The sequence below is a fragment of the Ambystoma mexicanum genome, chromosome 9 (assembly GCF_040938575.1).
Source record: "Ambystoma mexicanum isolate Mex_15411 chromosome 9, UKY_AmexF1_1, whole genome shotgun sequence".
Lineage (NCBI taxonomy): Eukaryota > Metazoa > Chordata > Amphibia > Caudata > Ambystomatidae > Ambystoma > Ambystoma mexicanum.
The window spans coordinates 1276322189-1276344962 of record NC_090931.1 but is presented as its reverse complement, the minus strand read 5'-3'; the positions used below and the strand labels follow the sequence as shown (position 1 = coordinate 1276344962).

The window sequence follows — 22774 nt, the reverse complement described above, 5'->3', positions numbered from 1 at the left end:
CTCCTTTCTGTTAAAGCAGAGCACATAGCCCTTGATTACTGGCATCTGTAGAAGTCACATTTTCCTGGAAGAATTGTAGTTGCTTAATGCTGGTGCTTGACTCGAAGCACACTTGACTTAATTTTGCATTCTGTGACACACTGAAAGTGTGCTACTTTCTGAACTAGTTTGTTCATGTTAGGAGCTCCACTTGCAAATCCAAGAATTAATTTAGCATAGTATTCTGCCATTCCAAGAAATGATGACAACTGCTCTTTGTTTTGTGGGCTGGGAAACATATTAATTCTGTTGACTAGGTCAATTCTGTATTTGATACCATGTTTTGAATTTTCATGTACTAAATATTGTATGGTTTCTCTATGGAGTTTGCGGCAGGCATGACATTGAGTAAGGAGAAGTACAATCGGGACAATCAATGCTTTCACCAACCTTCGATTGTGGTCTTCTGTATTCATATTACCACATCATCTTAGAAATAGATAATCTCTTGTTCATTACGGAAAGGTTGGTACATTATATGTTTGAACACTGCTGCTGCCGAAACTAAGCCAAAAGGCATAGGTACGCACTGGAATAATCCTTCTGGTGTTATGAATGCAGTGACATTGTGGAGGGGTGTAGCTCGATTTGATGGTATGCCGATTTAAGTTTAAAGTGGAAAACAGTTTAGCTTCTCCAATTGTGCTCAACGTTTTTGTGATATTGGGTACATGGTGTCCGACAGGTACTATATATTTCTTCCCAGTTCTCAAGTCAATACAGACTAGTAACTTCACATTGGGGTTTCGCACCACTACCAAGGGTTACACCCATTCTGCAGAGTCCACCCATTCTATCGCCCCTTGTTATCCCATAAGTGCGAATTCTCTTTACTTCATAAATGTTCCCCATGTTTTGAGAGATGAACGACTGGAACAGAATTATTATTTATTCAAGTCTTATGTGCAACATTTTACAAACATCCCAACTCATACTTCATGCTGACTTACTTGCTCTCTTGAGAAGATACCTGGTCCAAGGGACTTCCTCAGTTAGCCTTGCTCATCACATCTGAAAACCGACTCTTCGACATAGGATCCAGTTTGTTATTTAGCCTTTAGTTCGGTGACCAGCTCCAGAGAGGGGAATTTCCTTTGATTGACATGTAACCTTTCCCTCTTGCATTTCGTTCCTTGAATTCCATAGTAGCTCAGAACCAACCTAGCAACTCAATGTGTTTCCTCCATAAGCCAAAGGATTGATATGTATATCATTTAGTGTCACATTTCTTTGTATCAATTTGTCAAATACCTTCTAAGGCATTCATTTATACTTGGCTCCCAAATCAATTACCATGTCCACCGTTACTCCTTGGGCCATTGGTTTTTCCAAATCTGCATCTTCATCTTGAATTGCCATAATTGACTGCCATCTCTTAGATGATAAATGTTGATTCTTCTAAATCTTCACACAACTCAGCTATATATTCTGTATTTTCAGTTTTAGCAATTGTTGAAATTAACTTTGCAATGCCGTCTGCTGCATAACACTTTTAGAGCTGGGCACTTGTTACTGTTAGACAAATGGAAGCTACTTTGCCTGCAAAAACGTATTCTCCATAAACATGATCTCTACCGAATGGTTTCGTCTTCACAAATGTCTTGCTTTGGATTGCCAATACTTCAGAGGAGATTGATGGCTCCACTTTCCCCACCTCAATATCTGCCCTTTTGTCCAGTTGTTTTACACACCAATGTCTATATTCGACATACTTAGCGACTCAAAGTGTTTCCTCCATTGAAGGATTCCTTTTCGCCCATAAAGATTCTCGAACTTTGCTATCATTGCATCCAAGCATAAACTGATCACAACACCATTCCTCAAGTTTGTTCCCAAATTCACAGGAAGTAGCTAATCCTCTGAGAGCAGTAATGTAACGTTCAACTGATTCTCATTTCTCCTGCACCCCTTTTCCCCAAATGATACCGGTACAACATCTATGCAAATGTTCTTGCTTTAGTGATGGTCTAGAATTTTTGTGCATTTCTCATATTCTGTCAAGCCCGTGATTCCTTTTGAATTAAAATAGGCAGATTTCTGCTCTTAGCCATAGTTCCCTAGACATTGTATTAATAGAGACATTTACATTCACTTGAGTGATTTGGTCCACGTACAGCTTGTACATAATGATCAAAGAGTTTGTAATGTCCAAGGTATTTGGTGTTCTTCTTATGTTTGAAGAAAGACATTGGGGGTTGGTACCTCTTGTATTGGGGGCAGTTATTTGTAGCATAGGCAACTCATTGGTTTTATCTATGTGGGCTTTTGTTTATTTTCCTGTGTCTGTTAAGATGTGTGGCTCTGTGGTTTGCTTTTGCTATAACATGAAGTTAAAGTGATATAAGCAGTTGCATATTTCTGTATAAAGTGGTCCTTTATATTATTTGAAGCTGAGCAGATTTCATACCAGGAGCACATTGCTAGACAACGTGTTTGTTGCAGGATTTTTCTCTTAAATCGGACGATCAAAGAACCGAGAAGCCACGAAGTGGGGAGAGAGGAAGAGACCATCCCTGAATGGGCAGAGAACTGAGAAACCATAGAGTGAGGAGAGGGGAAGAAGCTGTCCCCAGAACAGGGAGAGAAAAGAGAAGTCAGAGATTGGGGAGAGAGGAAGATGCTAACTCCAAAGCGCGGAGAATGCTGAGAAGCCCAGAGTGGGAAAGAGTAAGAAGGCAGAGAGCCCCAGAGTGGGGGAATTAAATGCTGTGAACTCAGAGTGGGAAAGGAAGAGTGAGAGAACCCCAGACTGTGCGAGTTAGACCAACGTCGGTTTCCTCTAACAGAGAAAGTGTTCAAGAAATAGAATTTCAAGAGAGACCTCAGGGGGTAGGGGAAATCTGCCTGGAGCTTGGGACTGCACTCCGTGCAACACAAACTGTATGAACTGGTACTGTGACCAGAGGCAAGGGCCTATGGAAAGGGGTGGGAATCAGAAGCAACCAGCCATCCCTTTCAATGAAAAGAAAATCTCCAACAAAAACCACCAAGATTCAATCTAAGGAATTGCCCAGTTATAGGGAAAGAGCTGGGTTAGAGTAGGATTCTGGACAGAGGGCCTTGTTTATGTTTGGGCCTCGTGACACCCAGAAGAGCTCCCTTTTCACTTTATTTCAGTTTAGAGTACGACAGAGTCATACCTTTAGGGAAATGGTAAGCCTTTTTTCATTATGTACAAGTTCTTTTCTGTCTCCTGATTCTAAACTACCACACAACCTGGTGGTGAGTAAGACTTAAAAGCCTAATCACACCAAGCCAAACACATGCTTGCATCATTAAACATTTCGCACAAAAGGGTGTGTAAAAAATCTGGGAGGTTTCGTCCCTTCACTTGCGTGGAGCCGCACCCTTTGAGGATAGGGCGGTGAGCCCGCTAAACAAAAACCTCCCTAGGAGTTTGGGAAAGTGGGTCTTCACTGAGAGTGACTCCCTACGAAGGGACAGTGACTCCCATTCCAGTAAGGAAGTTGCTAAAACTGAGATGTTGTCTGCATATACAGGAATGCCGGAAGTGGATCTGACGGTCAGCTCAGCTGTGGAACTCCAAATACTGTAGAAGGTGCATTAGAACAGTTGCCTCACATCAATGCTGGCCTCTCAATGCGCTTGCCAGTTAACCACACCTCTTTGGTATCTGATGACAAGAATAAAAGGACTACTGCCCCCTAAATGGAGAATGAGAAGCAATACGCAGATGCAAGCCTCCGACGTACCGACTTTATTTGGAGGTGGACCCGCGCCGAGCCGGCTGCGGCACGGAGAAGGACCCGGAAGGGGGTCTGGAGTGAGACCTGGACAGAAAGCAGAAAGGAAACCTGACAGAACAAGAAATAAAACCAAGGAGGCACAGGGGTGTGTGGAGTCGGCTGGGGTCAAGCAGAGTCGGCCCCGAGGACCACACAGAGGACATTGTGGGCCTGGAGCCTAGGAAACACAGAATCCGGCAAGCTGGAGAGGAATGAGTCCTCTGCTTGCCCTACACCGAACCAGAGAGAGAGCGGCAAGTGAATAAACTCCTGCTCGTCTTCAGGAGAGGACGCCCAGGGGAATCATCCCAATGGGAAATCCAAATTAAGCAATACCGAATTAAGCAAGACTGAAATATCGTGGGGAGAGACCCATGTAGTTGGTGGAGGATTAAAGAGATATCCCTTCATCTACAACTACTGAGAGAATTAACTTTTTTTGGAACTTGAGAGTTTGAGTTATATAACTGAGGAAAAACCTTTTCTTTATTTGGAACTTTGACAAGATGGACAGGAACTGAGACCTGCCACCTATTAAAGCTTTGTTAATTTAAATACAGTTCCTCTAGTAATGAACGCAGTCTGCATAGAGGGCTCAGGGTATTTTTTTTTATAGATATGTACATGATACTATAATTTCATAGCCTGCTTCACATCACCTAACATTGATCAGTCAATCACATCCTTCATCAAGTTGCCAAGCAGGTATTGCTCTTGGGCAAACAGGATTACCTCTTCTTACACTCCCCTTCACCTTCTGTATTACCCCTCATGCATCTTTAAAGGCAAACTCTTGGTTCTGGAATTTCTAGCAGGCGGCTTGGTACCCCCATATATTTCAAGAGGCAGGTTTAAAAACATTCCAGTGAAGAAGCTCACACTCAAGGATTGAATTATTTCAAACACGTCTGAAGCATAGGGCACTTGAATCTAATCAAAACACCATAGGTCTTAAAAGGTGGTCAAAAGAAAGTCCAAAATTAACCTCAAGTCCATTAGCTGCCAGACCACCCTAATACTTCAGCTGCTCAGTCGGGGCTTACCTCGCTGCCCCCTCTGGTTTTCGTCCAATGCTCAGTCATTAGACCAATCCATTTCATAGCGCTCGTGGGCTCTCCTGGACTAGCAGTTTTGTCAAGCTTTTACCAAGACCCTCCTGGACCTTGCTTCACTTATTCACAATAGGTCCCTCTCGGACCTTCTTTCTTCATACTCATGACAACATCTGCCTGGACATGGATTCTTTCAGTGGTCACATCAGGTCTCTCCTAGACCACAGTTTGCTCACACAAAAGGCCCCACCTGGAGCTTTGCTTTATCAATTCTCTCAACAGTTCCCTCTTGGATCTTGGCTTTCTGTACATATACAAGTACAGTAGTATATAACCTTTACCCATGTCCTGAACTCTCTTAAGTACCCTTATTGTCTTACTTAAACCATGCTCACTGGCTACAGGGCACCCTAAACTCACTTCTCCTAAGTCTATGCCTATCAACTCCACTCTCACAGCTAATGATCTAACTGAATACGTCAAGGAACTAATTACCAAAATTGGAGAATCTGTCCTGACCACCTTCACACTCCCGCCTCCTACATTTTACACTCTACCTACTCTACCATTATCTTCTGCCCCATCTTCCACTTTAGTTACGCTAATACTGACAAAGTCCCATCTTCACTGATGAAGGCTAACCCCACGCTCTTGCTCCTAAGCTAGTCAAGCCTGTTGCCCCTTTAGTGGCCTCTTACCTAGCTGATTCAACCAGTCCTTCAACTCCACTTGCTTTCCCTCAGTTTGCATAACAGCCACGGTCATCCCTCTCCTAAAAAAAGCAAGGGGCTGACTCAAACCTACCAGCTAACCTTTGCCCTCTGTCTCCCTTTCTGCAATAGTGCTCGAAAGGGTTGTGCTCAACCATCCTACCAAGTTCTTAGACATCCACAACCTTCAAGAACCCCAACAAGCAGGTTTCCACTCATGCCACTCCACGGAAACTGCTCTCATGAATGTCTCCAAATTCATCACCTCAGCTAAGCACTCTAACCTATATTCTCTATCCTAATTCTCCTTGACCGGTCTGCTTCATTCTGATCTCCTTAACACTCTTTATTCTTGGGATTAGAGATTGAGCTATAGCCCGTATTGAATCCTACCTTGCACCTTGCCATTTCTCGGTCTCCTGGAGCAACAATACCTCTAAACTCACTTCTCAAACTGTTGGTGTCCCACAAGGCTGTGTCTTGGCACCGCTACTCTTCACACTCTACACCTCAGCTATTGGGGCACTTTTCTCCTCCTTTGGGTTCTATTACCAACTCTTTGCTGACAACTCCCAAATCTTCCCTTTTCCTGAACTCTGCTCCAATCTCTCTATCAACATTTCAAACTGTCCCTCTGCCATTAAATAGTGGATGGCTTCGTACTCTATGATATACTCTACCAAAACAGAGGTGCTCTTCTTCCCTGCCAAAAGCGCTCTCTCATCTATTCCTCTGCCTATCCAGTTCCCACCTGATACTCTCCCCTACTCTTGTTCATCTAGAAACCTCTGCGTCATCCATAACCCTTCTCACACCTTCTCTACATTCATCTCCAATACTGGAACAGCAGCTTGCCTCAACCTCATAAATATTAGGACAATCAGGCACCTCCTTCATTTCAACACCGTCAAACATCTCTTAACCACTCTTGTCTTTTCTAAACTGGACTACTGTGCCAGCATTCCCTTTGCTCACAACTATGATTTCTGTCCTCTGACAAGATCATTAACTCAGCTACCAGTACTCTGAACTCCCTCACTTCATACCTGCTTCCTCGTACCATCACCGGGCTGGATGGCTGATGATGTAAAACAGGGCCAGATAAACATTTCTTCTCCTGGTTCACAAATCTATCTACGGTAAGGCACCACTCAATCTCTCCTCCTCCATCCAACTCTACAAGCCACCTCGTAATCTCTGCTTTGCCTCAACTACACTTGCGGCTCCTCGTCATTTTCTTCCTCGCTACCGTGCCTTCTCTCATCTTGCTCCACTTGCATATAATTCTCTTCCCCTGGATATCAGAGAACCATTCCTCACAGATTTGTTCAAAACCAAACTAAAAGCCTACACGCCTCAGTTACCCTCTTAAACTACCTCTCATCTGTCTGCATAGCTAACATTTTCCCCTCACCTCGCTCTAACCTGCCTCTGTCCCTCACTTCCTCTGCCTCCCCTGTAGCACTTCATCATGGTCACGTCCCGAACACAGCTGGCCATACTGCTCACCTGCACTTAACATTTCCAATGTTGCTTGTCCTTAATCTATGTATGTCCACTTCTGTATTTTCCACAGTGATTTTTCCATTTACTCCCCTCCACAACCTGATCAGAATGTCCCTCAAACTCACCCCATTGTAAGAAGCTCACTGCTTCCCATCAAATCTGATTTCTTATATTGTTCCTTCTTTTGTGATCAAAAGAGCATTGTTCCTCCTGTATATAAATAAACAATTGCCCCAAGGTGAATTAAAATCTGCTTATGCTTTCTGGGTAGCAGGGTTAAGCCAAGCTCGCCTCCCAACGTATCCCTCCAACCACCCTTTTGGCATTTCTTCTTAACTTTCCCTTGGTATCAAGGGACGAAGTATTGGCACACCCGCAACTCACAGGACATAACTCCCCTCGGATAGTCTGGTCCCTTTTATATGCCCCTCCCTAGGCTGGGGTTCCTCGCCATTGGTTGCTCCTGTCTTGGAATTGGCAAATCCCATTGGTCATTCTCTTTGGGGTGGTTGCTCCCCCTTCCATAGCTTCATTCCAGCCTTGGGCTTACATCGCTCAATTACTTGAGGGTTAAGATTGTTTTTTTCCCAAGCTCTGAGAGGATTTAAAGTGTGGCATGAGCTTGGATTTCTCTGTATCGCAGGATGTGCTGCAACTTGGTTCAGTATCCTTCTGGAAAGTTCGGTCCCAGCATCTTACCTGCACCATACAGGTAAGTCTTGGCCTTTTTTCTTTTCACTCGGTATGCTGCTTTGGGAAAGTTGCAGTTGACCACAACCATGGCTAAGATGTACTTCAGTGATTCTTTTGACAGTGGGAAGCATGGTTTACCCATTTCGCTGCATGCGATTTTACAGTTCTTCGACGGTCTTTGGGTGACTAGACCTTCACCTGATCCCATTCTGAATTCCAGGGAACCACAGTATTCTGGAACTTTGAGTCACTCTGGCTCTTATTTATTGTATGAAAACTCTTGGTGGGCTTGCCTAGGCGCGCTGGAAAATGTGGGCCTACTGGATCTCACCTCGACCGCCCTAACGAAGGCATATTGAGTAGTGGATGCAACGACCCCATCCCTACAGGCAGGCTACTCCTATAGGAAAAGATGGTGAGGTCATCAAACTCACTATAACACACACAAGCATACACCCTCCCTTGCATTTCTATTCCACTGCTGCTTCTCTCACCCTTTTCTTAATTTCCTTTCCACCACAGACCACAGTATGGTTCACCCCTGGCAGTGGCACAATATGCCTCCATTCAGACAAGCCTCAGAGCTTTAAGAGGACTAGGGTGGAGATGGGTGCAGTCTTGCAGTCTAACAAATATAGGAATTAAAAAGTAGTGTCATTTAAACAAAAAAACAACATATATTTGTTAAAAGTGGGGAAAACCATAATGGAAGCTTCATAACGCATTCTGCGTGGGATGAGAAATGAACTATGTCCGCCTGTACAATTGTCTTTACTTATCCAATTCATGATTTGTCCATTAATCTATTACAAAATAATTGGGAGACTAATTCTTTTTAAGCAACTCTCTTGCCTTTAATATCTCTACATGGGATTTAGTAATGTTGCTGGTCTATGAATTATATGATAGTCTGAAGGCTTTTTTGTGCTCATTTATTGATTAAAGCAATGTTTACTGTGAGCAAACTTTGCCTGCACCCTTGTCTCAGGAGGATAGCTCAGCGGCAACGTGCTCGCCTTGGAAGCAAGATGACATGCAGCAACACCGGTTCGATCCCCGGGTCCATGCTTAGAAACCTCTGGGTATTAAGCGTGTTATAAATAACCTATCATATGTCACACTATTTTGTCACAGCATTATTAAACCACTATGTATTTATGATGAGGACCAAAACAAATTGGCGGTATCTGTACACTTAACCCTGTGTTCAAGTAGCATTCAGTCAGCTTCTCCTGTAGCTGTCCTAAGAAGGACCGAGTGGTGTTTTGGGCTAAGCCCCAAATTTTTTAGGATCTTGATTCAGGATGTGCGGCACCAACTATCTATACTGGAACTAAGCATGGAATGACTAAGGTATGTACTAGCCATGTATTGTAACTGCTCAACGAGGACCCATTGAACCTTTAAATAGCATTCGATTCACTGCTATTGTTCTTGCACACATTACTTTGTGAAATCTGGACGTGCCGTTCATGAGCTAAATCTCGTCATATGACTTAACAAGATGCAACTTAGTACGTATGTGTTCCAACCTTGGGTAATTGGCATACCAAAGCCTGTTGGTAATTATCAACTTTACACTTGTAAGTTAAAGGAATGGTTCAGTAAAAAAATGTTATTGCCCCTACGGGTCGGCCATGTGTTTTTAAGCCTAAATCGCTCGATTTTAGAAAAATTTCCTATGGACCTTACCCGAGTTTTCATCCATTAAACGCACGCGAAAACAGGCACCAGGAAGCTGCCATTTTGTGATAATCCTATGATTTCCCCCATCGCCCAGGCTGACCTGCTTTTGTGGCACTAAATCATATCCCCCGCCCCTGAGCCTGTCATCAGCAGACGCGTACCGCCCATTTCACAACGTCAAAGCACATCTCGTGTCAACATTCGCTGCGCTTCACCTAATGACGTGTCGCTATGGAAATGGCAGGACGCCTCTTTCCTCAATAAGTATAAACAGACCGTTTCACAACACACAGCAGCAGATTTTGGATTCCATTCCTCTCTCTGTGTTACGTATTCTGTAACTCGTTTCTGTGCTCTGGTCAGCTACCTTCGTTGCTTGTAGCCCGTGTGAACAGATACAAGTACCACTGCTACAAATTATTTTAGTTTGTTTAACACACAATGGCTACAATAATGCCCTACATGTACGAGCCCGAGCATACCGAGGAGGAACTACTGGAAAGGGAAACACGCGAAAACGATGGGTCTTGGGACGGCAGTTGGGAGGACGATTCAACAGCTGAAGAGCCTGGAATTAGCCGCATGGACAGTGTTTCCACCTGGTGCACATGCAATCGGTGCAAGCTGATGCCAACCGAGGACGAGAACTGCTGCTGCTGTGAAAACTCGGGATGCGTGGCCTACATTTCGGAAGGTGAGTCACGACCGCAATGCATCACCGAGCTGCCAGACTTCAGGGCAGCCTGCCTCACACGGTCCGTGTTGAGGATAATGATGGTGCTTATGCACGAACTTCGCGCAACTGTTCGTCCTCGTAATTCGAGTAACGAGTAAGGATACTCTGCTTGTCATGCCACTCCTATTTCATGGTCTTCTACTATATCCAAAATTACATATACATATCATTGGAATGCATGAAAGTCGTTCAATAGTGTGCAGTGTCTAGATAGCATTTGTCCGAGCAGAATGCCATTAGTTACAAGAATTGTCATTGACAACAAACGTTTGTTAAACTTATCTTGGTCATTTAAAAACAGTTTGTTTCGTTCCTTTTCACAGGTGGTACAGGCTGGTGGCCTATCGTTCCTTTACATGGTGGCTTCACGGGAGGCTTGGACACCGCGTTCGAAGAGTAATACCTGTCTGTGCGGTTCGTGCCATAAAAGAAACGTTCCCGAGTGACAGCGGTCCGTACAGGGGATTTTCTCTCACTGTGCTGCAACCTGACCTGTACAATGTGTAAAGTCTTGTATTTTTGTGTCATCAAAATAAGATACAAAATAAAACACCATATATATGTTAACAACGGTTGTTTTGATTTTTTAAATGAATCAAGTGTGTCTCCATTCAAGGATGGACGTCAGACATCTGTGCTCCGAATGGGTGAAGGTCAAGTCGCTGTGAAGCAGGGTGGTCACTAGCTAAGCTAACATAATATATTCTCAATAATGCATGCAGGTATTGAGGACACGTTTGTGGAGATGAACGAGCTATGTGCTTAGTTCAGGCTGGTTCACATGCAGGACAGTGATCGAAGAGGAAGAGTGATGTGTTACATTTATTAGCTGTTGCAAATACCTCTGGAGTTTTCCAGTCAGAGTGGGAACAAGGGTGGGGGCCATGTGCTCTGCGCAGTGAGGCCTGGTCACCAAGATGGATTGGAAAGGGGGTACAAAAATGGATGCCCCGTGTCCTGCTCAGTGGTCCCATCTACGCGAATGTCAACCAAAGTTATCACATAAGGGCAAGGGGCGAACCCACTACTGGAGGCACTTGGTCCGAGTTTCTACTGAGAAGTAAAGGATGAGAGGGGCCTGATGGCCCCTCGCTCCCACACACTTGCCTGCATGCCCACCGGCCCATCCATCCCACCCCCCTCTATCAAAGGCGGTTCGCACCCGGGGATGAGTGCTGGCATGGGGGGCTGTCAAGGGCGCAAACGGCCAAGGTGCCAAACAGCATGTACACTTCAAAAGGCATCCCACGCCCAGGGGCCATCGCTCACATGGCCTCCTCAGACCCCGTGTCTCCAGGCAGGCCTCCCCTGAGGCAGGTCGCCCACCTGCAATCCACATAAGTGTGTCACCATTCAGCAGTCTTCCTGTGCCTTATCTGCACGCTCCAGGCCCATCCATCCCACCCCCCTCTATCAAAGGCGGTTCGCACCTGGGATGAACGCTGGCATGGGGGGCTGTCACGGGCGCAAACGTCTAAGGTGCCAAACAGCATGTACACTTCAAAAGGCATCCCACGCCCAGGGGCCATCGCTCACATGGCCTCCTCAGACCCCGTGTCTCCAGGTAGGCCTCCCCTGAGGCAGGCCGCCCCCTGCAATCCACATAAGTGTGTCTCCATTCAGCAGTCTTCCTGTGCCGTATCTGCACACCCCAGGCCCATCCATCCCACCCCCCTCTATCAAAGGCGGTTCGCTTCGCACCCGGGGATGAGCGCTGGCATGGGGGGCTGTCATGGGCGCAAACGGCCAAGGTGCCAAACAGCATGTACACTTCAAAAGGTATCCCACGCCCAAGGGCCTCCTCAGACCCCATGTCACCAGGCAGGCCACCCCCCTGAAAACCACATAATACCACGACTTACACACGTCATTCATTCACAAACACACCCTTGTTTCTAATACTTTATAAACCACTTGATATGTCTCATGAGAACACCTTTGTGCTTTGCAAGTCAACTCCTGAACCTTCTACCTGAGAAGCACTGAGATCTATGCTAATCTGCTCGTCGTCGTGCTATCTGTGACCCCTTCAAGCAAACTCGTTAGTGTGCTACCTGTGGCCATCTACCTGTTCTCCTGCAACATACTGCTCGGCCTGCTGAATCCAACTGTTTGTTGGTCAAGGTAAGGCCATGTATCCTAGTCATAGTTCGGTCAATTTTACATTTCTATCTTTTTGCGATTACAGTACCCAATAGAGCTATGGTCATTGGTCTCATTGCTATTGACTTGAGTTTCAATTGTTATGCTATCAATAGATCTATTTATTTTCATCTGTGTCAATTGTCATCGAATTGCATCCTTCGGGGGTCTAGTCTATAATGTAAGCATGTTTCCTTTTCGGGCAAGACAGAACATCCAAGGGACGAGTCACATGTTCAGAGTTTAGTCACATAATTTAAAATATTTCTGTAACTTATGCAAATACTAAGCCGCACATGATGAACTGGTGTAGTTCCGGCGACAAAAACAAACCTTGCATTGAGCATGGTATGGTTCATTTACTTTTTTATGACATTTTTTTTCTTCAAGGTTTTATAATAATCTTGATATTTACTTTTCACAATTTTCAACAATGCCTGCCTGTTCGATTAGCAGTTGCCCTTTGAAGACCCATGCTAAATCTGAAGGCACTACAATGCATGTATTCCCGAAAACTGTTGATCGAATAAGAGAATGGGTCAGACATTGCGGATATCCACCGGATGAGCTGGAAAGTAGAGTCCAACAAGTCTTAGAGGACAAGAGGGGTGATCGATACTGCATCTGCAGCTGGCACTTTTCCTTGGACATGTACACAACTTCTTGGGTAACAAAGAAGAATAAACTGTGAACGACACGAAAATTGCTCGAAAACGCTGTTCCAACTATATTCGTCCACATTCCGCCACTGGTGAGTCAAGTGTCCGGATTTAGCGTTAGGCCTTGAGGTAGTGTGTAGGTAGCCGAATGGATTAATTGATATTTTAGGTGTTGTGTCTCTTGTAATACTCCCTTGTAATACTTTCGATATTAATATGAGTGTATAGCTTTTTGAATAATGACATTTATCAATAAATAATTTTTCGATTTTATAACCCCCAAAGGAAATCTATTTATGGGCACAGGGAACTGTACTATATTGCACATTTTCAATAGCATTATTCTCAAGTATTCCGTCGGTTTACATGGCAATTTTTTAATATTTGCATTTCATCATCAAACAATAATTTACCTTTACAACTGCTTGACTATCCACTGAATCTGAAGCAAGAACATTATACATCCGTGACGTGCCCGCAGTTATCAACCACTTCTAGCGCGTATCAGGTAATCTTACTTAGCTATTACGCTACAGACTTGTTTTATGCATGTCAAGTAATAGTTTTTATGTATCGTGTGATTGTTTTACCAATTGTTTGGTTAGTGCTTTCCAATTGATATACACCTTAGTTGTCGTCCCCTGTTGTTTGTTTTCAGTTATAATTAGTGTTATCCATACTAATGCAAGTACTGTCTTTCAGGGAGATGCTGAAGTGTCCACATTGACAACAGCCCTAGATGTTCTTCAGCAGCACGAGGTATGGGTACTGACAGCTCCATCGACCGTGATTATCAGGACTGGAACACTTGTCGTTTGATTGTTCTACACCATGTTTCATTCGTGGTTAGCCATTCATATGTACCTGTGCGGTCGTCCCCAAGTGTGTGTTGTGTTTTCAATATTGTAATCCTTACTAATGCAAATACTATGTTTCAGGCAGTTGTTGTAGCGTCAACCCACGCACTTGATGCGGAGCCTGACATTCAAGTAATTCCAGCGGAAGCAGGACCATGTGGATACGAATCGGCACAACAGCTTTCGGAAGTGCGCACCACATTTACAACATCCATAGATATTCTTCAGCAGCACGAGGTATGGATACTGACAGCTCCATCGAGCGTGATCATATAACGTGATTCCATTTGCTATACTTTCTTCCCTATTAACGCAAGTACTGTGTTTCAGGGAGACGATGGAGCTTCCACTACAATCACAAGATCCCATTTAGATGATGCAGATGTAAAGAAATCGGAGAAATAAGTCGATTAAATCTGATCATATTTAAATATTCCTTGATTCTTTTAGACAATGCAACATTTGTGTTTATTTCTTTATATGTACCTGTGCCGTCGACCCCAAGTGTGTGTTATGTTTACAATATTGAAAACCATACTAACGCAAGTACTGTGTTTCAGGGAGTTGCTGATGCCTCCTCTTCAATACAATCATTCGTGGCAGTCCATGCAGAGCCAGAGGTATGGATACTGACGGCTCCATCGAACTAGGTCATCAGAGCTCGAATACTTGTCGTTTGATTGCTCCACACAATGTTTAAATCGTGTTTGGCTATTGAGATGTACCTGTGTGTTCGTCCTCACGTGTGTTTTATGCTAACAATATTTTGATACACAGTAATGAAAATACTATGTTTCAGGGAGTCGATGGAGCCTCATTCCGTGCTGTGTATGCGGATACAGAAAATATAGTCGTTGCAGCGCAAGAGGAAGGGGAGACATGCGGATATGAATCAGAGCAACAGCGTGCAGATGTTGAAGGTCGAGTCAAAAAAGTTGCAAAGAAAAGAAACAAAAATAAGGTTAGTTACAAACAATTAATAACTTTAGAAAATGTTTTGTGCTGGGGACTATTTTATGTTTTTTCCCAGTCAATTGTACTTTACTTTATCTTGTGTTTAAACTGAACATCCCTTTTCCAATCTGTCCTCTAGTTACCTGTGGGTCTACGAACTATACATACACAGACAGTGAAGCGAATGAGAGATGTTGCTTGCCAGACCATTTACACTATGGAGGAACTATTAATTCAGACGCGGCGTGTTGAGACTCAGGATGGTCATGTCCAGTGGCCAGAACATGAAATTAATGTGTCCGGAGAATCCAGCAAAGTTGTATTGGACCATTGCTACAGTTTGACCGCACCACCACAACAACATGATACTGGATGTATTGAAGATAGCTCTGAATTAGTCGCAGATCAATTCACACAATCTACACCCGCCAAAAAATTGCCACCAAAAAAGCTGTCGACATTGTAGTGTTCTCCCATCAATGTTGAAATGACAGAGAATGAACAAGCAGCAGCATTCACCGACGCATCAGAACTTGATAGCAGCGATTATTTCTTTCAAATGTGGTGATATGTCCTCAACGTCACAGGCCGAAACAACTTTGACGCAGGATGACAGTCTATTGAAAGAGGGCAAATACATAGTATTAAACAGTTGTTTGATGGATATTATAAGTATGCTGAAATGTGGGCATTCCGTCAGAGGGAAAGTATGTGAGAAGCGATTGATTCATGTAACTCGTCAAAAACAAGGCAGTAACGTCACAATACATGCCGCCTGTAGATTAAATCATACGTTCTCATGGTCTGCACAACCGATGCTGGGGAAACTGCCAGCAGGCAATCTACTGTGTGCAGCTGCATCACTTTATAGGGGCTCCAGTTTAAGAAAGTCAGTTTGTGGGACTCCATTTAATTTCAAAAACGCAGTACTACAAATACCAACATGATTATCTGTTTCCGGCCATTAGTGATGCTTGGAAAATTGAACAATTGTCTCTAGCAAGTACATTTGAAGGCAAACGATTCAGGCTAGCCGGCGATGGACAGTGCGACAGCCCTGGATTTTCTGCCAAGTACTGCACCTACTACTTTCAGGACATGGATAGTAAGAAAATTGTGAGTTCGGTGGTCGTGCAGGTAACACAATGTACATCCTCAGTGGCCATGGAGAAACTAGGATTTATATAATCAGTGGAATATCTACAATCAAGGGGAATGCACATCGACCTCGTAGCCACGGACAGACACGTTTCAATTGCCAAGACAATGAGAGAGCAGTTCCCACATATTAAACATCAATTTGACGTATGGAATCTTGCTAAATCAATCAATAAGAAAATCTCGGCTGCAGGGGAAAAAAAAGGTTTGGAACGTATTTCAGAGTGGTCCCAGTCTATCAGCAACCATCTTTGGTGGAGCTCCAAAACTTGTGAAGGGTCAGTGGAAATACTACTTGAAAAATGACGGTCACTGATGCACCACTGTACCAACGTGGCCCGCTGGTCAGAAAACCTACATTTCCACCAATGTGAACATGGCCCTTTGTCCCCAGTGGAGGCACGGAAGAAGTGGTTGAATCAATCTTCACCGACACACAAAGCCATTGAGAAGATTGTTTTCGATAAAACTCTACCAAGAGATTTGAGGGGACTGACAGAATTCTGTCACACAGCAGGTTTGGAGGTGTTCCACAATATGTGCCTAAAGTACAGGCCAAAGCACTTGCATTTCAGCATACAGGGCATGAGACATAGGACTCTACTTGCCGTCTTGGCCCATAACGAAAATCTCGGCTGTGAACAATCTAGGACTACGGGTAATGTAAGGATGCCTCGCTACACTAAGGCCTTTTCAAAAAGAAGTAAGCAATGGGTGATCAAACCAGTCTGAAATGGAGTTCGACTTTGTCAAAAGCCTTGTTGTTGTTGTATTAGAGAAGCACAGATATGGAATTTTGAACATTTCTGTGCAGAGCACTGATCCATTGCCACTGTGCCATGTCCACCTAAAGGAGAGCTGGTTGTGAAGTACAAATCCCGGTTTAAATAATTGTAATACGATTGTCTTTTTGTAAATAAATGTTATTGTACAGTGTACATACAAAGTACGCTAACCCTAACCCCTACCTTCAACATCCTGGGTGGCGAACAACCTGGGTGTCATCTTTGAATTCTCTCTCTATTCACCTCATATTGCTGACCTTGTCTATATGTGTATGTATATATTTTTGTTGATGTAACTAATTTTTGCAATCTCATGTAAATGCTGCGCAGTGTTAACCGAGGGGAGGCTTGCATATTGCAAATAATAAAACAAACAATAAATCTCACTTTCAACTCAACTCCTTGGGTACTTTATACTTTCCCTGACCTTCCCAAAAAAATTAAGTCTCAATAGTTATGGTTCTTTGGGGCTTCAAACCTCGCAGACAACGAGGACAAAATTGGGGGCCTTAGAGCGCCCCAAGCGAGCCGTTGCAGATGGGAGAGAAGCCAGTTCGCATTTGCACATTGAGGCGTGTACATAGATGGATTTGAAACTTCAAGTTCTCACAGATGGCTTTACTACGGGATGTTGCAAAGAACGAATGTATGCTCATTTCTAGTGAAGGTCAGCGGCTTTGATTTTCAGCTTGCGGCCTGAAGAGGCCCACAATTCGCACTGGCAGTATAAGGTTCTATTGTTTTTTGACCTTGAAAGACAGGGACCATCCCGAAAGAACTTCATTTGAAGGGGGGGGGAGGGTGCAATAACGTAAGAGACGATAAGGCAGAAGATTCTGAAACTAGACTGAGTTTCATGTTAGTTCAGTATACGAAAAACGTTGTCAAGAGCACAGTGGGATTTACGGACTGCATTACACAGAGACACAATGGAAATTGCAAATAAGATGTAACTCTTTAGACGCTTTTATACCGGAATGAAGAATTAATGAATGGATGCATGAATAAATGAATGAATGAAGAGCTAGGAAAACGTTTGTGGGATCGTCCTTGTAGCGGGCACATGGGCATGCAGATCCACATTCCACACGCATGTAGACAAACGGTCGTTTCTCATTGTGTGCTAACCTCGATTTATTTTGTTACTTTTCGCATTGATTTTAGAGCCGAACATACTCCATTGCACTATCCTTGAAAGCAAATAGTTTCAGCTCGGCCGTAATAAATAAAATGAATAATATTAATAAAGATCGGCTGGCGAGACTAATTATAAATTGTATGTTTTCAAAACAGGTATATCCTTCCCTACTGCTACTGCCACCAGTTTCTGACCCCGGCAGATGGTTCTTTCAACCGCCAGCTGCAGCTTCTTGTAAACAACTGCACCACTTGACGATTTTATGGGACGATCGCCAAGGGCCCATATGTCCTTACGCGTTACTAGTGGCTAGAAGCAACATATCAACCTTTACGCTGGCCTAGTGCCTACTTGATGGAACAGCCTTGCGGTTCACCGTGCGACCAAAGTGCTTCTTTTAACGAAAACCAACACCCTGTGTACCATAAAGGAACAGCGTGTGACTCACGATAAACTTTTACAGATTTGCGGATAGAGATGAAAGAAAATAAATGGCATTCAGAGTTCATATGGCAATTGCTGAATATTCTATAAACATTTAATGTCAAATAAATGTACTTTATCAAAAGTACCGTGTTGCTGTTTGATTTTAAAGTACAGTTTCATATTCCGAATTGTGGTGCGCTGTGTTGTGAGTTGATCTGTGTTGGTTTCCGGGTTCTGTGTGAAGTCACGTGGAAGACGACTGGCCGTGTTTGCCTACGCAGCACAGAAACATCACGGAGAGAGGCGGGGAATATGAATGTTTTGATAATGTCAGGCTCAGGGGCGGGGGATATGATTTAGTGCTGCAAAAGCAGGTCAGCCAGGGCGATGCGGCAAGTGATAAGATTATCACAAAATAGCGGCGCCCTACTGCCTGTTTTCGCATGTGTTTAATGGACGAAAACTCGGGTAAGGTCCATAGGAAATTTTTCTAAAATCGAGCGACTTAGGCTTAAAAACACATGGCCGACCCGTAGGGGCAATAAAAAATGTTTACCGAACCATTCCTTTAATAAGTTTCTTCAGTGGGGCATATATCATTTCATAGCGCTTTGGAAAAAGAATCCTGCCTCTATATTAATGACATTTTCCATAAATAGGTTTTTCATATGTCCTGACGAAGACAGTTAAATTATGTGTAATGCCGAAACGCGTATAGCTCATCTTTGCTCACATTGACAAGTGTCAAGATGGGATATAGGATGAACATGTCAAATCCCATTACTGCGAGGCTGAAAATGTGGGGTTTTATTTCTTTTTGTTGCGCAAATAGATGGTATTAACTAGACATGGGGGAGGGGCTGCGCGGGGTCTCCCCCGTATTTAACGATGAAAAAAGTGCAAGGAAAAAAAACGTTTTGGGCATTCATAGTAATTTTTTCGCAGTCACATAGATCCCTATTTTTAAATATGAAACAAAAGACAGGATTAACTACTTCAGCATATGATGAATAATATAAAGACCAGCAGAAATATATTATATGATGATTGTTTAGTTTACAAATCACAAGATATCAAATGACTTTCTTTGGTAGTTGATGGTTAGGACAGGTTTAAATAAGATGAACGACTACTAAAATGACTTCTCTTTTTACTTTTCATGCTCCCTAAGACTGGGTTTTTATGAAGATAATCTTAAAACATATCAAGATTAAATATTTTCCAAAGTAAACATCTATGCAGTAAGCTTTCTATCATTAAATCGTCAATTAGAACTTACTACTGTGCCCACTGATGTTATCAATAATTTTTTAGGTTGCGCTATTACATTCTTTGATTTATTAATCTGTAGAGAGGTTTTACTCAAATGCTCATTGTCAGTAGGAGCAGATTGTGTTGATTGCATGTGTATCCTGAAGTATGGATTCCCTCTTGTAACAGCGGGCGAGGAGAGAGGCAAGAACAGGGTGGGGTGACTGGCAGAAACCACTGCCAAATTTCTGTTGTGATAATACAGCGTTAAGATGATACAATTTAACTAACGGTTTTTGCACTGAATTTCAAGTTTAATGCTATATCTTATCCAGAACCCACTAGAAATGGCCTTTGGCTGTGGCCACTGTCCAAAGGCCAATTATGATCAAAAGAAAGTGGCCTATATCTACCGCACCAGCGTACCATGCCACAATGGTCATGGTCCATGTTGCAATAATTATGCTAAGAGATTGATGTTCATATCACCGTCACTAGTAAAATAGTTTTTAAAAAAAAGGTCCCATAGGCCATTGCCGCTCTCCACATTGCCGCAATTCAGATCAAAGACTCTGGCCCAGATCCTCCTCAGTAGAAAACAAACCAGTCCCACCAGCCCTATCCTTTGGCCATGGCCAATGTCCCTGTTACAACAATTAGTCTAAAAAGACTAGCCTATGGCAGTCCCCTTCCCCCCCCCACTAGAAAGTAACCAGGACTCATGGGTCATGGTCTTCACTGCAACAATTAGGAGACAAAACAACCTGGCTTTCCTATTTCCTCTCCTTCCATCATTCCCACAATCATTTCCCCTCAGAATTTCCCCGTATAAACCACCATAATCACCATGGCAACTCGTTGCATTGCTGTGAGAATAATTTCCATGTGTACATAACGTTTTACTACTACCTCTGTAATGTGCAAATGTTCAATAATTCGCCTCGAGTCCCAGTGCTCCTCTACATGTGCCCTCTTCCACTTTAGGTCCAATTATGTCTCGGCCCACTTCATTGACGCAGGAATCGCTTGGATGCAGGAATTTCAGAAAAACCTCACTGCTGCAATAAACCATGGGAGATCAGCAATTTCTTTTGGACCTAAGGGACCCCCCTTCACCATCAAATTTTGAAAGAACAAAAGAATATACAGGATGGATTTAGACCAAACGAAAAATCGAAAAATAAATAAATATATCTGCCAACCTACGGGCCCAACTTGTTTCCGATTTGACACAAACCTTCACAGTGATTTTCACTGTGCATGTATTCAGTGGAAGCACCTTTTCTTTAAGGGAGATGGGAGTAGGCGGAAAAAGAAAAATGTCTCTTTCCTTAACTTCTTTTTAACCGTTTGAATAATTTTCCCCAAAATTTTCAGCTTGAAAGGGCCATTAGCAGACCATTTCAACCATATCTGCCCAGCAACTCAAAAGCTATTAACGTGTGCAACAATGGCTGGATGACATGTGCCTGGGAAAATGTACCCCTCAGTTGTCAAGCTCAGCCAAATCCCTGAGCTTCATTGTTCACAGTAGCCTTTCTATCCAAAGGCACATAGCCAAAAAGGCACAAACCGCATGGAGATCCACACACTATGGAAAATCAATCCCTTCATTCCTCCCAACTAATTATGTAAGGTGGTCCAACCCCTCGTTATCTCACATCAATGCCAGAAATGCCCTCCTTACTGGGCTTCCAGCTGCACACATGGCCCCCCTCAAAGCAGCACACCACACTGCAGCCCGCCTCATTACAGGTGGCCGCAAATCGTTCCAACACTGTGCACGCTTCACTGGCTCCTCCTGCCCACCAGGATCATATCGCTTACAAAGCAGTCTCAAACAGAACACCGAAATACTTGAAGGCTAAACTCCACACCTCTGGATGCTCCCCCACCACACGTAGCAAAACTATCAAAAGGTTGGAGTCAAAGTGAGCCCTCAAAGAGAAGACTGCCAGCAGTCCTTCTCCTGCCACACTGCAACCATCTGGAACTCAATAACAGTAGAGGCTTGAAATGCCCCTACCATCCTCCAGTTCTGCAAAACACGAAAGACGTGGCTCTTTCAACAATATATGCTGGAGGAATACAAATCCCTCTCTTCCAAAAGTACTGTATAAAATGCCAAGCCCAATTCTGGCAAAATCCTGTTGTAAAGGGCCCTGCTGCTCTTGGACTCGGTGTGTGCTATAAGTAACAACAAAAAAAGTCAATGCAAATTGGTCTTCGCTTAACCATAAGGAGGCGATTCATAAAGTGCAGGTTTGTATTATTAGGCAAAAGGGAACCAGAAAGGAGATTACGCAAATGAAAAATTGTTAGATTGAACACACAGGCAGTCTGAGAATGGATACCAGGGGCTAAAGCTGTGGTATTCCTAAACCACGAGCTGCCACAATAGGCCATTGTCTTTGTGTTGAAGCAACAGTTTGTCTGTCTGTGGGTAAAGTAAGACCTCAATTTACAAGGCTGCAAATTGCGCTCCAGGAACTGATATTTCCGTGTTACCTAAACCGGACCTGCATTTATGTAAGTACATTGAAATAGTGTCATGGCATCAGTAAACAAAACTAACATTCCAGCACCTGCCCTAAAACTATGGTTGGATCATCAAAGGGCACACCATATAGTACCATCGCTATTAAGGATCTCACGTCATCCCAGGTCAGGTATGAGTAGCTCACCCAGCCCCGTCTTTTTCCTTTGCATTCTGGTTAGCCCTTTAAAATCGAAAAGCAAAACTAAAAGTCCCGCAATGCCAATATAAAACCGGGACTAGAGTTAAAAAACACATGGGTACAGAGTTCATTCCTTCATAATGCTTTGGATCAAAATCTCAAGCCCCGGGGGCTTGCACCCTTTCTTTAAACAAGAGACCCAATAAGACTTTTCAAGGAAGTATTCTACCTTCAATTCTGCTGGTGCTGGATCACCAGCCCCCTTAGAAGCCTTCATCTTGCTGCTTCAAGAAGCGCCATAGCCATCTACCAGTACCACACTGCTTGGAACAGAGGACATCTTCCATGCAGTAGGCACATTTGACAGGTCGCAGCCACGCGCGACAGGCATCATCCATTGGTTCCAATGTGCATTTACATTTTGGTAAAGAATGCATAGCAAAATATGGACCTTTTCCCAAATCTATTTATTTGTGAAAGTGTTTGTATGTTCAGGGTTGGCTCCTGCCCCAGAACAATTGGTGGGCTGACATTTTGGCCCACAGTCGGCATACCAGT

At 43.6% G+C, this 22774-nt stretch overlaps 1 protein-coding gene across 4 annotated transcripts in view; it reads right to left on the bottom strand.

The window, feature by feature from the left end:
• The window catches only part of STEAP3 (STEAP3 metalloreductase), a 176443-nt gene that overhangs the window by 22946 nt on the left and 130723 nt on the right, over positions 1-22774 (bottom strand). The gene's annotated exons all lie outside the window — the stretch shown is intronic.